Source organism: Rhipicephalus microplus, unplaced genomic scaffold (assembly GCF_043290135.1).
Source record: "Rhipicephalus microplus isolate Deutch F79 unplaced genomic scaffold, USDA_Rmic scaffold_435, whole genome shotgun sequence".
Lineage (NCBI taxonomy): Eukaryota > Metazoa > Arthropoda > Arachnida > Ixodida > Ixodidae > Rhipicephalus > Rhipicephalus microplus.
This window is the reverse complement of record NW_027464999.1, coordinates 60,699-78,119: the sequence shown is the minus strand read 5'-3', so window position 1 is coordinate 78,119 and position 17,421 is coordinate 60,699. Positions and strand designations below refer to the sequence as shown.

Sequence of the window (17,421 nt, the reverse complement as noted above, 5' to 3'; positions counted from 1 at the left end):
TGCACGACGATCACTTGATAGATTCCAGGTGGACGGAAACCACTCTCGGTGGTGTGGCCTGTACACCAGCTTCTCGGCAGTGCATGAATGCTAGCGTAGTTGGAAAACAAATGTGCTACTCTGCTACCTATAGGTAGCATATACAGTGACACGAAGTTTAACTAGGCGAAAATTTCCCCGCCGCAATGGTCAGTGGCTAAGGTACTCGGCAGCTGACCGCAGGTCACGGGATCGAACGCCGGCTGCGACGGCTGCATTTTCGGTGAAGGCCAGAATACTGTAGGCTAGTGTGCTCAGATTTGGGTGCACGTTAAAGAACCCCAGGTTGACAAAATTTTCGGAGCCATCTACTACGGCATCTCTCATAATCATATGGTGGTTATGGGATGTTCAATTCCACATATGAACCAGGCAAAAATTGAACTTTTTAACCACTCGGGTCGTTCCGCATAGTAATAACGTTGGGCAGTTCTTTCTTTCATAAACCAAATAGATACAAACAAGCTGCATTTCATTACTTCTGATGCACAGAAGGTTTTTTATTTAGTGCAGCTAGTTCGATTACTGGTGATTAATTGTAGGTGGTACCTCTTACGTCAATAGGACCATTTCGCGAATGTCCTCGCATGTGTTCGGGCATTTACCTTAATTTCTTGGTTAGCAGGACACTGCTGTTGATAATATTGTTGTTTTAGATGTTGTCATACATTGAGCTTTCACTCTGATGTAAATTATTTGACTTTAGTGGCTCTTTAATCAGAATCAACTAATTAAGAAAACCAAGAAAAGTACAGCTTGTAGATTTACAAGTTATTTTGTTGGTAGAGCATCGGACGTGTTATTCAAAGGTCGCAAGTTCGGTCCCTTCCCACGGCAAGTGATCTTTTCGTCCACTTTTCTTTCTTTACATTTACATTAAAGTTACTTCAACAACATCCTCTATACTTTTTTTGGCATGATTGTCTGTTAGATTTTATTACTGTGCCCAATGAAGTAAAATGTCTTCATGAAATCTGAAAAAAGACCTAGCTCAAGTTTAGTTCGTTCAATTTTATGATGAAGTAACGCAGTTTTCGTTAAGCAGTTCTTTCAAAATCTAAATTGGCTCGGTATATATGTTGTGAGTATCTAGAAACCTATCTATCTGTTTAAATATAACTTGTACGTGAACGTGAGGCAGGATTGGAGGGAGACGAGGAAGAAGAGGAGGTTAGAAATAAAGAAGATGGCTGACACCCCAGCCTAGTACTGTGTATTATTACAAATTGGCGCAGCCGCGTATACTTTCTGTGCGGACATTTAAGATGTGGGTGGACTTCACCATTGGAGCAAATCAATGCGGTGGCATCCGGATCTTGACCGCAACGCCTCAAGATGAAGAGGAACTAGCTCTTCCGAAAGCAGTGAGCACTGACGCATTTGTTTCCTATCTAAGCACTAAAATGAAGCTCACTCCAGACCATTTACCTGCTAAAAGAACGGCGAGGATCAACATGAAACTTCAGGATTATGAGAATTTCGTGCTGACTCCAGTAAGAAACGACGCGAAGCCTGCTACCGCTGCTTCGCCTGACAGTTCCATCGAGCTGATCAACAAGTTTCTTGAACTGCACCAAAAACAGAATAGGCAGCAAAACGATTTATTGCGCTTGCTTGTAAACGCGACGGAAAGATTAAGCAGACCGAGTCACGAACAAGTGAAGCCAGACATGTTTGACGGAGAGTCTAGTAGTCCCGAGTCCTGGCTCACGTTTTACGAGTATGCATGCAATGAAAACTACTGGCACAGCGACGAAGATCAAGTGAAAAACATGCGACTATTCCTATCGGGCATAGCAAAGAGTTGGTACGAATGACGTCTCAACGCTCACAGCAACAAACCATGGACAGAGTGGAAAGCAAGCTTTCTGAGCTCCTTCAGCGAGAACAAGGTGTTGCTATGGGACAAAGCAATCATGTTCAAATACAGGTCTGGATCTGCACTCAGCTATTTTTATGAGAAAAGGCGCTTGCTACAGCTGGCGGACTCATCTTTGCCTGAGACGTCTGTGGTTCCGCTTATCATTCATGGTTTAAGTCCGGACCTCCAGAAGCAAATACGAATGCGAGGACCCAAGACGGTCGAAGAACTTCTGCAGGGAATGCGAAACCTCTACCTCCAGGACCTAGGAACCCAGCGTCAACCCATGACACCTGCTGCAAGGAATACCGGGGCCGCACCAGCTGAGGAACGACGCCCGCTTGCAAGCTGGAGACCTACTGCAACACCCATATCCTTTGTCAATGCAACATTGTTGTGGGAGGGAACTGAAGAACTTAAGTTCCATAACGGAAAGTTCACAGTCCCAGAAACAATGGTGCCTCGAATTTTGGAGCTCTATCACGACTCCCCGCACTCAGGTGGACATGATGGCTTTTGGAGGACATATTACAAGATTCGTCAGCGTTTCCAGTGGAAACACATGAAAGAGGACGTTCAACGGTATGCTCAGTCTTGTCATCAATGTCAAGTTCACAAAGCCAAGTACCTTCAGAGAACAGACGAGATGGTTTTGCCTCAACATTCCGACGTACCATTTGAAGTCATTCATCTGGATTTCGCAGAGCTGAAAAAGAAGGCTGCAGGAGTAAGAAGAACGCAGTCTTTCCTAGTGGCAGTAGACCAGTGCGCAAGAATAGTGGCTGCACGGCCGGGAAGGGAAGACGCAAATAATGTGATCGCTCTTTTGAGTCGAGAGATGTTCAAGAATACAAAAATAGTAATATCAGACAATGGGCCAGCGTTTCTCAGTCAGCGTTTGCAAGATTGGGCGAAGGAACGAGGAGTTGTATTGCGACGCTGCGCTCCGTACCATCCTGCAGGAAATGGCATGGCTGAAAGAATCATTCGGGATTTGAAGCAGTTCATTGCAATGTATCCAGGTTTTCAGGGTGGATGGAAGTGCTGCTTGGAGGCAGCTGTCGCTCATCACAATCGGTCGCACACTGCGAGCATCGGCTATAGTCCATATTTTGCAGCTTTCGGAAAGGTACCAGTGCTTCCTGCTGATCAAGAACTTTGCATTGCAGACCGCCTGCAATTGTGCGAAAAACGAAAACCTTCGGAAGCCTACCAGCGATACCGGGAAAGTATGAAGAGGAACTTTGACCGTCGCCACAACACGTGGATACCTCAGATACAACTGAACGATCTGGTGCTTGTCAGAAAAGGCCTTCCCGGCACAAAGCAGGTGTACATGGGACCTTATCGCGTGGTGCAGATCGCAGTGCAACATGGCGTTCTCAAAAGGGTCGGTTACACCAACGATGATGGTGTGCTGGAGTTTGCGACCATTGAAAACGTTTTCAAGTATCACCCCAGGAGGAATGAGTCTTCAAAGAGGGGGAGTGTACGTGGACGTGAGGCAGGATTGGAGGGAGACGAGGAGGAAGAGGAGGTTAGAAATAAAGAAGATGGCTGACACCCCAGCCTAGTACTGTGCACACAACAGAACAGGAATAAGCACTTCAAAAAAAAAAAAAATGATTACACCAATCAGGGTATCACCCACACTGAGATGCATATGCACTAAAATGTTACACATAGGAAAACCAACGGCTAGTAATTGAAGGCCCGAAAAATTGGATGCATAATGCATTAAAACGGTACACACAGGAAAACTTTTTCCGGATATTGAGGTAATATGAAGGTAACATGAAAATGATGCTTATTGGTCTGTAGTTGCCAGTCTTTTTTTTTTTTTCTTTTAATGCAGTTCACTAACTTTTCTGTTTTTGCATGGTGAGTGGAAATGTCACGGTTTTCAGGCATAAGATGTGTGTAAGCGGTGTAGAAATTATTTAAATTACATGCTTTACAGTACGAATCTGTATATTGCTCATATCGTGCAATCTACTGTTCGATTAACATCTTCGTAACCGCACTCTTCGTAAAGGGTTAAAAAAAGGGATTACGAGCATCTGGTAATATGCGTGCCATGAGAGTAAGATGGTGTGGAGCTCTGTTTAGCAGAAGGTGGGCTTAAACCCTCTGCCAACTGTTCACGTGTGTAAACATGGTGTTGACTTTATCAAAATGTTTGTCTTAAACAAAGTTCATGAAAACAGACCGTATTTTTGCCCATGGTTTTATCTGGAATGTTGAAAGTGTGAATTGATGTTCATAATACTTTCTTGTGTATTGTATGTCACTGTTTAACTCGTTTGTGTAGCTCTTAAACTTTTCAAAAAAATGTATTACTTTAGAGGTAATATAGGTATGAAAAACTTCATGGTTACATTTTTTGCAAGTATGCAGCTCTCATGTTATCCAAGGCTTTCTTCTTCGACTTTGATTTCTTCTTAAGCGTAATGTGTGTTATGAATGCTGCAAAACAGTTCAAGAAATATTGCACAAGCTTTCTTAGCATCACTTTCATTGAACACGTGATCTCAAAGTGTAGTTAATATTTTGCCATAAAAAGTATCCAGAGCAATTTTGTGCAATCGCAGTGAAACGCTACCAAACGACACGAAATTAAAAAATTCAATTTCCTATATCTAGGAGCTTATATATACATGTACATCTTTGTCTAAAATCGCATCATCATCCAATTGTCTTTAAGCACCACAAAACGGTGTGAAATTGTACAATAAAGCGTTTTGACTTGCTAGAAGCTTATATATCTGTCTAGAATTGTAACGTCATTCAATGATCTCAAAACACCACCAAATGGCGTGAAATTGCAGAATGAAGTCTTTTATAAGGCTAGAAACATATCTTTGGCCGTAATTGTAATGTTATGCACAATAAGATTATGTGAAATCGTAGAATACACCGTTTCATTAAGCTAGACACTCGTATCGTTTTGCCCTGAATGGCAAATCATGCAACCGTTTGGAAACACTCTGGCACGATGGGAAATCAGAGAATATAGCATTTGCAAAGCTCGAAGCTTAAGTTTGTCTAGAATTGATGGCGTCATCCTGGTAAGGTTTTTTTTTTTTTTTTTGACGTCGCCCATTTTGTTATCGCCAAGTGTATCGATTCTGCCTTGCGGACCTTCGTTACAGACCTTCTTTTTACTCCTTCTCTTTGCTACTCAAATTTTTCGCGCCTTCAACAACAAACATTACTTTTTCCTGTGTGTACCGTTTTAATGCATTATGCATCCAATTTTTCGGGCCTTCAATTACTAGCCGTTGGTTTTCCTATGTGTAACATTTTAGTGCATATGCATCTCAGTGTGGGTGATACCCTGATTGGTGTAACCATTTTTTTTTTTTTTGAAGCGCTTATTCCTGTTCTGTTGTGTGCAGTAGCTCATATGTATACTTTTTATTATCAGTCTTTCTTTTACCGGTGCATCTTTTTTTTTTTTTGTAAATTGACACTATTTGCACTTTTGTATGTTTCAGTATTGCCTCGTCGTTTCTCTTTTTCTTGTTTGTAGCGTTCCCATGTTTTTCGAATACAACATCGTTTCTCTGTTTAGTTGTTAGAGTGCATATATTTTTTGCTTGCATATTTTTGTTATCGCAATAGAATTGCGATACTTTGGTGTGTTGTGTTTATTACTGTAAATTTCTACAGCATGCATATCTGCCGTCTGCTGCTGACGTTTGAATTGGGCTGACGGGCCTGTCAAGCTGCTTGTATGCAGCTTTTGTCGTTAGCCTATCAATGTATTCACGATAAATAAAATAAAACCTGATCTTACCCTAAATTGCAATGTCTTTCAATTGTCGTGAAGGAACTCTGCCAAATGACGTCATATCGCATAATACAGTGTTTCATAAGGCTAGAAGCTTTTGTGTTTGTCCAGAATTGACAACTCCAAGTGTCTCGAAGCACCAGCAAACGACATGTAATTTCAGAGTGTCACGTTTTGTAAAAATACAAGCTTTTTCTTTTTCCAGAACTGACATCACATCTAATTGTCTCGAAACACTATCAAACGACTTGAAAGTTCAGAATACTGCATTTTAGGAAAGTAGAAGCTCATATCCATGTCGAGAATTGCAACCTCAAGTAACTGTTTAAAAAACCACCAAATGACGTAAAATCGTGTAACACAGCATTTGTGTTCTATATTTTAAAGTTGCATATTTACTATTTCGTTACCATATCTATTCAAATCGATCACCAGTGACCCATGCTTTGAATCGTCAATTTTGGCATGTTCAATTTTTTTCTATTGTTAAGAAAGTGCTTCCTAGTTATCCAGCCCCTGAACTTTTGTAATCAGTTTTAATTTGCCCGTTTTTGCAACACAGTGTTTCTTGACAGACCTTTGCACAAACCAAGGAGTGCGTGTTACTTAAAATACGCACTTGACTGACAAGCTTAAAAGAATTGCATCTCGTGCATGGTTATGCTGCAGTAACATCGAAGTTCTGTAGTTAAAAGAAGGTTTGCTAGTCAAATACCAAGTTATGGCATCGGCCTTGCTGTCTGACAGCATTGAGTGATAGTAATTTCCTGTAATTTATGCCAGCTGTTCATTAGAGAGCTGTTCGGGCTTTGGGAAGATTTTTCTCTCAAAACTATTCCCATAGGTCTACTGCAGGCATTACGTGTGGAAGGGGCCTTTTCAGCTTGCGTGTTTCAGCTAGTGTTGTGTTGTTTTATCAGATACAGTGTCGCTTCTATGGCAGCAGCGTGCGCACCAGCGCCGCGAGTGACATGCGCCATGACAAACTATCTTGCAACTGCACCTGAATAGAGTGACAGTGAGCTTTGAGTCCGAAGATGACAGCACCTCAGCTTTAAATTCTCATGACGATGGATGTATTGCGTCACCTGGGGACATTCATTCAGGGGGTTGTTTTTATTTATGACCTCAACCGGTCTCTTTCACTGCATGTGCTTAGCTGCTGACTTTTATGCGCAATCTTAGAGTTTACATGCGAGGCCCAGATGTCGCTGGGGTGTGATGTGCTGGCGCAGGTTGCAGAGCTTCTCCTCACGACCAAAAGGCAACCAGAGCATATCTCCGCCCCACACTAAAGAGTGGCACATGACATTTTAGGACTGTGCGCGAGTTTGTTCCTTTTTATTTTAGTACTATCTGCTTGGATGGATATTTTGGAACGCCAACCTATGCTGAGGGAGGTGGTTCAGGGTGATGCCAGAGAAACTGCTGAGTTCATTGGACACCTGATTTATGAAGACATTGTTCTCATCAAAGGTATCCATCCATACTAAACACCAGCAGGATCTTGTAGAATAAACAAACAAAAACATCTGAAAAGTGCACAAGTAAACCTGTGTCACACGAAAACCAAAAAATACTTCACCGCGTAGCAGGAGCACTGGAACAACACCGTGGTTCACATTTTCTTTGTTTATGCTAATACAAATGTCATGTAGAACATTTAATATTTTTATACCATTCCTTTTTCTTTAATATGTATATTCTGAATTTTCTCTATCTTGAAAGTTTTGTATGTTTAGTGTTGTTTGTCACTCTGTTTTCCAGCTGGCAACCAAAAATTGTGCGCTTTACATTCTATACATTCCCTAATATTTTTGTTGCTCGACAACTCTTCTTTTTGTTTTGTTTTACTGAGAGCATTTTATTGTGCATGATTTGGTATGCTGCAATGGGTGCTGTAGTACTTTTCAGACTAGGAAAAGCTTTTTCGCATAGGATAAGTAGTTTTTTTTTTTTGGTAATAAAAGAGTAAAGCTTATACACTTGACGCTTCATTAAATTGGTCTCCTAAAAGACTTGTGCACCACCAGTTCAAATTTGTGCAAAAATTGACGATATTGTTTTGGGTTCATTAATAACAGTAGTCGTAGGCTAAAGATAAGTGACTGTGGAATTTGCAGCGGCAGGTTTCCACAGCAAAGCTGCCACTGCATATCCACAGCTAATGTGACTTGGCAATCTGATTGCTATCTGTGTAATGTTTTACTTGTGGTCAGTGACCACTTTTGCTGAACGCCCCGCCCCGTTGCGGTGGTCTAGTGGCTAAGGTACTCGGCTGCTGAACCGCAGGTCGCGGGATCGAATCTCGGCTGCAGCGGCTGCATTTCCGATGGAAGCGGAAATGTTGTAGGCCCTTGTGCTCAGATTTGGGCGCACTCTAAAAAACCCAGGTGGTCAAAATTTTCGGAGCCCCTCACTATGGCGTCTCTCATAATCATATGGTGGTTTTGGGACGTTAAACCCCACATGTCAAGCAATCAATCACTTTTGCTGAAATGTATCCCTCTTAATATCGCATGGCTGTTGTGCTTGATGTGCATCTTTGTTAACATCTTGATTGCTTTCATGGTGGGGTGTTGCATGGATACAATATCTGAACCGACATGAGAACTGCTGGAACAGCTCAATACAATGAGGACAAGAAAAGCCAGACAGGACTTGTGCTTGAGGCCCTATTCTAGCAATGTTAGAAACGCTAGCAATTTGGGTAAATGTTATTGCGCCCCAAACTTCCATCAGACGTGCATCATGCACCGCTACCGAGATGACCACACTTGTTAAATACGTGAAAGATTAGTCATCCATGTTGCAGGCAATCAGCTCACACCAACAGATGAAGAGGTTAACTATCACTGTAGTTGAGCATTCCACTCTATTATGAGAAATGTGTGCTTATGCTAGGAAGATCTTCCTGTCTTCCCCTTCGTATATTTTTGTACAGACTGCTAGTTGTGGGTAATTAGCACTAGGGCTGTTTGGTCTTCCTAATCGTTGATGTCGCAGGCTGTGTTTCACAGTGAATCTCTACCAACACACTCAAGTTTGCACGCTTATATAGCCGTAGTGGGTTTTGGTTTGGTGTTCACCTACACGAATGCTCCCGATTAGACTGCCCCAGATTGCTGCTTTGCTTCCGGGGCGCAAAATGCTCCACTGAAAAGAGACAGTGTGCCTTGTCCTGTTTTCCAACTTCATTCCCATGACAGAAGTATCAGATATCAGTGACAAAGGAGTCTGTTTTTGTTGCAGGGCATGGTGCGGATGTCAAGTGCGTCGATTGGCACCCACAGAAGTCACTTATTGTTTCCGGCAGCAAGGACAGCCAGCAGCCTATCAAGCTGTGGGACCCCAAGTCAGGCCAGAGCCTGGCAACCATGTATGTATGCCGTGTCTTATTTCAGATGCACGATGAATGCCCCTCCCAATGACCTTTAACTCACCTTGTCTTGTGTGAACTGATTTTATTTTATGTTTGCCTACATTTCCCGTCCCTTGGTATTCATTCTGTTGCTCTAACTGGCCAATGTTTGTTAGTGCATTTTGCGACCTGCCTTTTCTCTAAATGTGACGAACAATATCCATGACTCCTACTTGTTGTGTGGCCCATGCTGCTGTTTTACATTTTGTAATGTCATCACATTTCATTCCAGTGCATTGTCCTCAACTTCTTAGTCTGAAGCGTTTCAGGGGCCCAGCTGTTGGTGTGCTGTCGTCGTCGCTTGGCATAACACATGCAAAAGAACATGCAGCATAGCCAGCTCTAGCATATAGAGTAAGCGCTTGTGCTGAAGAAAAGTCTTCTTATAAAAAGAATGTACTTTCTTTGTGCACAGACCGTTTCAGAACAGAAGTCAGATAGGACGGAGTGCACTATGAACCAGCCACCCTCTTCTTCCTTTTGTTCTTTGAATGCCTTGATGTTGACTTTTTTTTTACCTTCAATTGCCAAAGCATTACATAGAAGAGCAAATTGCAACAGATGAAAAATAAAAAGAAAACAATGAAACAGAACATGCTGTGTTGTACAAGAAACAAGACTAAATAAAATGTGATCTCTCCCTAATGAAACACAGCTAAACTGCCGCATAACTAAGAGAAGTTAATACACTAAATGCATTAAAATTATACTCTAATCTTGGCAACAACTATTGGCAAAAAAAAAGTGTAAGAAAAACGCTGCTAAGAAGAAAAGAAAGTGCCGGCGTTATTATTTATCAAGTATGTAGTGCAGATGTTACTACTACGGCTAAAGAAACACAGCAACACAAATCACGTATAAAAACTTAAATAGAAAACAAGGCAAAATATAAAGAGAAAGACAAATAAATAGAAAGAAAAATATAAAGAAATAAAATTAAAAACAGAAAAACCTGGATGAGAAAACAAGAAAGTAAGTAAAGGGCAAGAAACAAAAAGAGAAAAAGAAAGAACGCTGCCCAACTCCACAATTCTTTCAGGCTTGGCACCACTGGGCCGTAGATGTCATCGTATTATTACTTTTAAAGACGATTGTCATTCTCGGGGAGCTTTGACGCAAAAATTGGTCTGTCTGTCTGTACATTTGTCTGTCTAATTTTAACCGTACCCTAATCGGCATCGATGTGACCAAACGAAGCTCCAAACGGCCGACCCCATCCGCAGCGCCCACCAATATTGCTCAAGGTACAGCATTCATACTTGTGCGCTTGTCAATTAAAAAGCAATTATTGTGCATATTTGAGGCATCATAATAACACGTCAATAATATGTATGTGTATTTTTCACTAGAAAACGCATACATCAGTAATAATAAGGAACGTAGCCTTTATAACGCTCCGCTGGCAATGCAACACTTGCACGAAGTGGCAAGTGTTTGCAACGCTTTGCTTAGACGACACTGTAGTGGCACCTACCTGTCGCCTTGAGTTTGTACCTTAGATGGGCACGCACGGCACGCGCCCCGTTTTCTAGGATAACTGCCAGATAGCGCTCGTGTCTCGCGTGTGACGTGACCTGATGCGCTCGTTCGCCTCCGCTGCGTGCTCGAGGCACTCTAACGCAGCGCCTCCAGAATACCATTCACAGATTTTCTTGCGCAGAACATCAAATAAACATTTTGTTCACTTTCTCCAGGTGCAAGACTATCGTCTTTCGACAACATTTGCAGTGTAACATGCAACTCCGGGGCGAATTTTTGTGTGTGTGTCTGTGCGCAAGGGTGCAGCAGCTGTGCCAATTGCGCCGATTTGATACAATTTCGGATTGTTGGTCTAAGCTGTGCGAAAATGCCTAGCCAGCCTTGAAGAGCCAGTAAACAGCTCTGAGGTCTAAAAATTTTTAAAAAGAGATATATGTGCAGTTTTTCTTTGCGAACATGCTGCCGCAAGATTTTTGCGAATACATGCTATATTAACGAAGTTACAGGGGTTAGAACATAGGTCTAAGCTGGTTTCAGATTTTCGCGTGGCTTTGCCCCCCTTCTTCCTTTCATGAAGGGGAAGGCATAGCCCATCGTCGTGACTCCGCCTACTTCGGCAACGTGACACCACGTCAGCGATTGACGTCATCAGCAAACTCGATCAGTCGCAAGGAACTTCCGCTTGCTGCGAAGCGTGGTTGTTTGTTTACCGTTTGCCGCACCAGCCGCGGGCCAACCATGTAAGCGTCAGGTATGAAGTGTCGACCACAAACAATCAGGTCCCCGATGTACATCGCTGGATGGCCGATTCGCTTCAGCCATGCAGCGCGTAGGGCCCCATCGTGAGGCACTCGGCGCCGATGCTTCTCCGCTGCCCAGTCGCTCGATTTGCAGCCGACGACAGAGCAACGCTTTTTACCCGTGTTGCTCATGTCAAGGGCGAAGTACGTTTGTACGTGCGCACAAGCGCTGTAGTTGAGCGAGAAGTGTGCACATGCACGCGACAACTGCGAGGCTGGTTCTTTCACCACAGTGCCAAGAAACAAGGGGCAGTTTCGTAGCTGTGGGTGTGAACAGGAACTGATGTTGACTGCACTACTGTTTTTTCACACCTGATTTAGACCAATCGGCGAGCTGCGTGCTACGTCACGTTGCCGATCGCCGAGTTGATGTCACTGCACGTGCTAGGGGGTCGGTCAGGCGTAGGAAAGATGTGCGGGAATTGTTTTTCGAAATAGAGGCTCTGCGCGGCGCGCACCGCTGTAATATTCAGAAAATGTGATCGCTGCAGTCTAATCTACGAATTGCCGAGCTTCTATGGGGGGTGTAAAAAAAGTTGGAGCCTGTTTACTGGCCATTTAAACTTTTTTCAGGTGCACTAATTTCGGCGAGAACTGCAGGCCACTTCGGCCACCTGCAGATTGCCCCTTCAATCAAAGCTCGCAGACCCCAACTATAGTGCCTAGAATGTACCTAAAATATGAGCAGATAAAGTAACAACGCTGCCTGCCCATTAGTCCGTTGATTGCATAGGACACCTATAGGCGGGACGACGAAACTTCAAGACAAAAATGTGCTGCTGTAGCTAAAGCCCCTACACCTTCGGAAAAGTACAGCATTCTTTTGATCTGCGCCGCTTCCTCCTTTCCCCGCTGGAGCAAGCTCGTGGCGCAATCCTCCTCTTCCCGCTGGAGCAAGCTCGTGGCGCGTTACTGGCGGGCCACTGCCGAAAGTGAAAGAAAAAACGAACGCGCTGTATAGGAGGCGGCGAGGGTGAAAGCAGATCACAATACGTTTACAAAGGAAAAGTATAGCGTCCTATTTATCTGCCGCTTCCTCCTCTCCCTGCTGAAGCCAGCTCGTGGCGTGGTACAGGGAGCACCACTGTCGCAAGTGAAAGAAAAAAAGCAAAGCGCTGGAGAGGAGGCGGCGAGGGGAAGAGCAGGTGGTGGTACTTTTACGAAGTATAGGGGCTTTAGCAGTAGCCACCAACGCTTCACGGAAAGTGTAAATTTCCTAGCTTGAAAATGCGGCTACGGCTTGTTACGAACTAAAACTCGAAGCGTATGCTGCGTTTTTCTCGCACGAACAAGCTCGACGTGCTGTGAACGCCAACGTTGCCAGCGACCACGTTGATTGCCTTAGCAGTGGCAAACAAAACGTTTTTTTTTTGTTAAGTTTTGTTTTTTTTCATTTCATTTCATTTATTGATGCCTTAAGGGCCTGAAGGCTATACATAACGGGGGCAAACAATATATGAGGGACTCGTAGTCACACAAATGCTGAAAAAGGAAGAAAAGACGAAGAAAGGGTGGAAAAACATCTCTAAAAAAGGAAACAAGCAAGCAGAAAAAAAAAAAACAACTACCGTAGACTGGAAATAAAACAGCAATATACACATGTAATCAGCATCATAATGCATGGGTCACTAAAAGTCAGTTACTAACATGGTTCAACTAGAATTCATTTCAATTTATGTCAGATGCATTGTTGAAGTTGCATCGTCGCAGCCATGGTCTTGGCGATAAATATCTGGTGCTGTCGTCTGGCCAACAGATACGCACTATTGTTATTTTGCTTGATCAAATGCGCTTTGCAAGGCAGCCTGACCCCCCAGTGAATGAAGAAAAAAGGTGGAAGGTGAGGGAGAGGTGTAGCGGTTAGAAAATTTCTTGGCTTTAGTTCTAACTCGTGCAGAGAATGCTGCTTAAGCCACCTTTGCCACAGTACACTGGTGCCCAGTGAAAAAGCGTACTGAGATTTGGAAGGGGCTGTTAGTGCTATTGACGGGGCACTGCACATTTTGCTAGGTTACTCATGCATTTGTATGCCACATAATTATGAGTAACAGTATAATAACTGATGTATAAATAAGCTACTGTCAATCATTTGAAGCAGTATATGACATTTCTGCTTCCCTAAAATAAAAATTAAATTGTACATCAGTTTGTTTTTTTTTTTGCCACCCCTACTTCTCGGTTTTACGAATCTCCCATATTTTAAGGTCGCGAGCTGGGCACATCCATGTTTAAATTCGCAAAGTCTGTCAAATGATTTGACAAGCACAGCAAATGCTAATATGCACTTCATCACTGTTTGCTCAGCGGGGTGGTCTAAAATACTACTCTCATTGAAATAGCAGTGTTCATGTTCACACTGCACAGTTTAAATGATGTTGAATGATTTATACACATTTTTTTTCTAAATGTAAGCCTTCTTGTTTGTTGTGCTCCAAGTTTGATATTTCATGATAAAGAAGTGTATATTTTCCCTGTAACCTGCTCCAAATTTGGATTTTAGTGCTCCAATTGCTCCAAATTGTATTTTAGCTGTTGCACCCCTGCATGAGGCACTTTTTTTTTTATACATCTGCTTGTGTGGGCTGCACAGTGCATGTTTAGTGAATTTAGATGTATGCATTCTGGAAATGCTGCCTTTATGCAGCGTATGCGAGAAAACAAAATAATGAATTTTACTTGTAACATAAAATATCTTTGGCCTCATTTTATTGTCCTTGTTTCCAGTAATGAACATTTTTATCGTATATGGAATGATATAGGCTCAGGAAATCAACACCACTAAATGACATGACCGCTTCATGATCACTTAATGACACTAAAGTGAGCTGCATAGTTAAGACCTTAAAGAGCAGTAGATTAAAAAACAAAACACAACACATGAATGCTGCATGCATGCGCATATTAAAAAAAGTTTTAATACTGACAAAAGGGCAAAAAAGCTTCTGATATATGTGCATGAAATTGCACAAAATGGACAAAGAAAGCACGTGAAATACCTTAAATACACTAATAATACAAAGTTCATTTTAGACATCAAAATGAATTCAACACTCAACACAGTTAATATTGGCTGAGCTTTACTGACTTATTTTATAGAAATGTTTATTTTTATGTAGTTACTGATGATAAACACTGAAAAAATGAACAGATGTGATTCATGCCAGCGGTCTTCTTGAAATGTGCCAATGGTGCAGTTTCTCAGCTTTACGCTGGACACTATAAGCCTTTCGAAATGCTTTAAAAATGATTCCGCTCTGAAGAAAAGTGACAAGTTGCAGTGCAATAAAAAGTGTCATAAACTCATGCAAAAGTGACCTTGTTCCTTTGTCTTGGAGCATTGCAAGCTTTTATATATCTATCTAGGCCATGGCTTCTCAAACAGGGTTTTGCAAATGGCCAAAATGAGTACAACATGTCCCTGTTTTACCCCCATGAGCAACTAATTTATTTACAGGCAAATTTGCATTGTAGTTTGCACTTAACAAAGTCATAGCACACCGCATCATCATAGCGGGTGTCTGTGGTTAGTGAGAGATCCACATGGCAGCAGCATTAACGGTACATCTCTAGTGTGCGCCATGAAACTTTCACTGTTTGCTGACCCAGAGGTAGAGAATGCGTGGAGCACTGGTAATTCACGCTTTTGAGTGCTCAGACTAGTTAGAATGACACCTTGGCACTTCATTCATGGTGCGGCAGTGATCACGTGGCACAGTTTACACAAGTCTAGTCAATGGGGAGTTCTACATCGACAGCGATGGCCTCTGTTGTTAATAAAGAAGACAGGGAACTGGCCAAAGCGGACTGTGTGAATAGTACTGTGGTTGCATGTCGAAAGGCCTTATTGCCTCCCCTCCCACCAGCCCCTCACTTTTTATTCTCCTCATACTCCATAAAAAGTTTAGGGTTCGGAACTACTGTGGAAAAGTCGTTGAAGGGACACTAAAGAAGAAAACAATTTTTCGGGTATTCATAAAGTACTATTTCACAATCCTGAAAACGCCACTCTTATCATGACACAACGCTTTGTAAACGAAAAAAAAAAAATGCGGGTGAAGACACCACCTTGAGATAACTGCACCAAACACAGTGACGTCATAGATTTTGTAGTCATCTACTAGGTCCTACGTAGCTTTTAATTCATAAAAGTAGTGCTCATTGTCAGTGCTCATTGAGTGTAATAGACCTGGCATACGAAGTCTCTAAAAATTTCATCAAGCCAACTTTGAGAAAATATGAAAAATACATACGGAATATTTGATGTCATGTGCGTGGATTTTAGTGTGAAACTTAAGAATGAAACTTCACTCTTCATTTTCTCCACTAACAATGAACCTATGATAGTGAAGCATACGACATTAGAGTTCTCAGAGTGCGATTTGTGAATCTCAACCAAGTCATTGTTTTCCTTTAGTGTCCCTTTAAGGTTCCTCAAGGCCAGAATGTTTGAGAAACCCTGATTTAGAGCACCTAAAATGCGGTTATAGGCCATGTTGAGTGATTAGTGAGGACGAATGCAGAGCGCACATTGAAGCAGTTCTATGAGAGTTGTAAAAAGTGAAGCTCTAGGTGGTTTCTGCTGGTTCATATAACGATGTAAATGCAGCATCGTGCCCTCTACTATCAGTCATTTCCAAATACATTTAACTGTTGCCTCACTGCAGAAAACAGCTAGTTTGTATGCACATGGGTACGAATTGACACAACGAAAACCCCCACTCGAAGTGCATGCTCCCCTGCCTTTTTCTTTAGCGCCGGCGCCGTCTTCTGGGACTTGTAGAAGTATTCGAGCCACAAAGCACGCTGCACAAACAGTGCAAGTTGTGAAGCATCGCGTTGCACAAACACACAGCAAGTGAGCACCATGAAAGGCCAACACACCTCATCAGTGGCCGATATGAAACTTTGCAACGGATTTTTAAGCTGGCGGAGCAGGGAGGGTTGGAGGAGGAAAGGGAGGGGAGTTTAACTTCATCCCAGTTTCCTCCATGAGTCCTGTGGCATTCCCTTCACCAGTCCGATGTGAGTGATCTGTGCTGGCCGAAACGTGAGCGTGAGTGCTGACATCAGTGAACAAGGGCTGACTAGCTTAGCATCACTCATGCGGTTAGGCCCCAGAGGCAGAAGGAAGGATCATGTCTGCTCGAGTGGGAAGATCCATGCAGGTTCACCTAGGTCTTCTCAGTGTTCCTAGAGTATACTAGAATGGGAGAATGGGTCCACTGGAGAGGGCAACAAGCGGCACAGGTGAAGCAAGAAAAAAAAAAGCTGAAAATTTGTGGGGGCTCTGTAGTCGCCATCACCTGAAGCTCCGTCTGTTCCGGTGGTTGTGCTGGTAGATCCGGCAGCATCTGTGATGGCTTGTGATGATTGCAAGAGCGCCAAGCTGTCGTCTGCTCGACGCACCACCACTCACGCATAGTTTTCGCCACTTGTTCAGTAGTATCTTTCAACCTTGTTGGTGTAAAAAAATAATCCATATGCAGTGAAGCTAGCCATGCAGCTATTAGGTACGAGCAGGGTACTTTAGCGGAATAAAGGCAGTGCCTCCTTTTACTTGAGTTATTCACGAGACCTGGTGCGATGCTGTCCGTGGCTTTGCACGAAGGCTGCTGCAATGGTGCAGGATACGCTTGAGGAGTGGCTGATGCAACTGATGCATGACGACCAGGCTGCCAGCAGCACAGCCGTAACCATGGTAACCTTCAGGTGAATGTGATGGGGGTGCCACCAGGATTTCAGAAACAAAACACGTCTCAGTGTGGAGCCCTCTGTCGACCCACTCCCCCATTATAGTACACTTTAGTGTCCCCATAGGGACAGTGGGCACGAGTCCAGGTAGTAGCAGGCTGTTATGTTTGCATGGGTGCTGCCATGTTAATTTGTAACTTCAGTTATTGGCAGTTACCGATGCAGATATTAAAGGCATACAATGTAAATGGGAAGTGAAATGAAATTGTCACATATTCCAAGAGAAGTTAAATGCACGAGGGGGAGACATAAAGTTAGGTGAGCAGATGTGAAGGGC

The 17,421-nt window shown here is 43.0% G+C and overlaps 1 protein-coding gene across 1 annotated transcript in view; it reads left to right on the top strand.

Annotated features, from left to right (window-relative positions):
* The first annotated feature begins 8,878 nt into the window (after positions 1–8,878).
* Positions 8,879–17,421, top strand: part of LOC142794484 (pre-mRNA 3' end processing protein pfs-2-like) — a 69,149-nt gene continuing 60,606 nt past the window's right edge. Inside the window, exon 1 of the mRNA XM_075885902.1 lies at positions 8,879–9,072. The gene's annotated coding sequence lies outside the window, so the exon portion shown is untranslated. The remainder of the gene's footprint in view (positions 9,073–17,421) is intronic.